The following is a 2,327-nucleotide window of genomic DNA, read 5'->3' on the forward strand; positions in this document are numbered from 1 at the left end:
AAGCGCCAACGACCATGGAAACAAAACCCAGTTCTTCAGTTCACATCCCCCGTGTCACAAGATACCCCATGGAAATTTCACGGAAAAGTATGCCGCTGTCCTTCCAAATGCCAGCCCTGCTTTCTTCGTGCTTGTCTCTGGAGCAGTCTCGCAGTTGGAAATGTTTCAAGGCACAAATGAACATTGGTGTGAACGGGACATGTGCCCCCGAGAAACAGCGGTCGATGTGGAGCAAACTTAAAGACATAAGAATGTGAAAGTGAATGTTAGAGTCGGTAAGGCCGCAGGAAAGTCTCAATGAAATGGACCATGATTTTGGAAGGAAAAAAACCTGGAAGAAGCGGCGGGTCTGAATTATGGATCTTTCAGCAGAGACACATGAGAGAACAAAAACAGGATACAGACAAAGGTGCTGGAGTCAGAAAGAAAAAGCACGAATTAAGAGGAATGAAAAGAGAGTGAAAGAAAGGATGGGATAGAAGGCGATGAAAGAAAGAAAGAAAGAAAGAAAGAAAGACGGGAGAAAGAAAGACAACCGTGCATACTCACTCAGCAAACGGGCGCTACTCCCAATCGGCTACACTTCGCCCCACTGACCCTCGTCCCATTCACAACATCCTACAATATGCTGTCAATGCTGTGCAGTGAAACAGAGAATTTAAAGGTGTAAGACACTCACACCGTCCCACAATACACTTTCAATACATGTGCAGTGAGTCAGCGAGTTTAATGGTATAGAGACACTCACACACCGTCCTACGATACACTTTCAATACCTGTGCAGTGAGTCAGCGAGTTTAATGGTATAAAGACACTCACACACCGTCCTACGATACACTTTCAATACATGTGCAGTGAGTCAGCGAGTTTAATGGTATAGAGACACTCACACACCGTCCTACGATACACTTTCAATACCTGTGCAGTGAGTCAGCGAGTTTAATGGTATAGAGACACTCACACAACGTCCTACGATACACTTTCAATACATGTGCAGTGAGTCAGCGAGTTTAATGGTACAGAGACACTCACACACCGTCCTACGATACACTTTCAATACCTGTGCAGTGAGTCAGCGAGTTTAATGGTATAGAGACACTCACACACCGTCCTACGATACACTTTCAATACCTGTGCAGAGAGACAAAGAGTTTAAAGGTACAAAGACACTCACACCGTCCTACGATACACTTTCAATACCTGTGCAGTGAGTCAGCGAGTTTAATGGTATAGAGACATTCACACACCGTCCTACGATACACTTTCAATACATGTGCAGTGAGACAGCGAGTTTAATGGAATAGAGACACTCACCTTTTTTTCAAAAGTAGCACATCCCAGGAATAAGAGAGAGCGAGGGTCAGTTTCCCCCTCCTGATGCAGCTGAGGCTTGTCAGTCAAGAGTACCCTCCTCCCAGTATTGGCTGTGGAGGAAGTACAGTGTAGATTTAATGGAATACCTTCAGCCTGACCGAGGTTAGGCTGACTGGCCAGTAATTACTCGATCTATCCCTTTCTCCCTTTTTAAACAACGGTACATCTTTAGCAGTCCTCCAATCCTCCGGCATCACATCTGTAACCAGAGATGATTGGAAAATGATGGTCAGAGCATCCGTTATTTCCTTTCTTGCTTCTATTAACAACCTGGGCTATATTTCATCCGGGCCTGGGGATTCAGGTGGAATGATTTGGGGATTTTCTATTTTCTGTTTGCAAAAGTTTGCACCGCAGGTCAAGATCACAAGTCTCGGTCAAAATTAGGACCACTTCCGGGTTTAAACCTCAAATCGTGAATTATGCCACAACCCCAACGAGCCCAAAAACAAATAAATTAACGTGTTACAGACACATTCTATGAGAGGTCTGTCTGTGCAATGAAAGGGCGTTTTTGATCAGTCATTCTGATATCCGTTTCCTCCTGAAACTTGAACAAATACAAATTCCACACTCTTATTTTGTCGTTTAATTCCACAAATTAGGTGAAAATAATAAATTACGAAAGGCACTGCTGGGAGTTGAACCCAGGATCTCCTATTTACAAGACAGATGCTTTAACCAACTAAGCCACAGCGCCACTTGATACCATTGATCGCCCACCTCCTCTCACTAATATCTATCAGCGACACGTTACTGTCTGTTTGGGGTTCAGACCGTTTTATCTTTGTCTATTTCGCTTGTCCGTTTACCTGTGCATCCCAATTTCGCCTGCATTTCTCTCTGTGTTCAATTTTGTGTATCCCTCAGTGCGTTGATACACGGATGATTATGTGTGCTTGTGTTTGTTACATTAAATAAATTAGGGGTTCAGACAATTCTCGCTCTGACAT

At 43.9% G+C, this 2,327-nt stretch overlaps 1 non-coding gene across 1 annotated transcript; it reads right to left on the minus strand.

The window, feature by feature from the left end:
* Positions 1-2,000: 2,000 nt before the first annotated feature.
* trnat-ugu (transfer RNA threonine (anticodon UGU)) lies at positions 2,001-2,074 on the minus strand. Its single transcript has one exon. It is a non-coding gene; the product is annotated as a tRNA-Thr (tRNA).
* Between the last annotated feature and the right edge of the window lie 253 nt (positions 2,075-2,327).

The sequence above is a fragment of the Heptranchias perlo genome, chromosome 20 (genome assembly GCF_035084215.1).
Source record: "Heptranchias perlo isolate sHepPer1 chromosome 20, sHepPer1.hap1, whole genome shotgun sequence".
NCBI lineage: Eukaryota > Metazoa > Chordata > Chondrichthyes > Hexanchiformes > Hexanchidae > Heptranchias > Heptranchias perlo.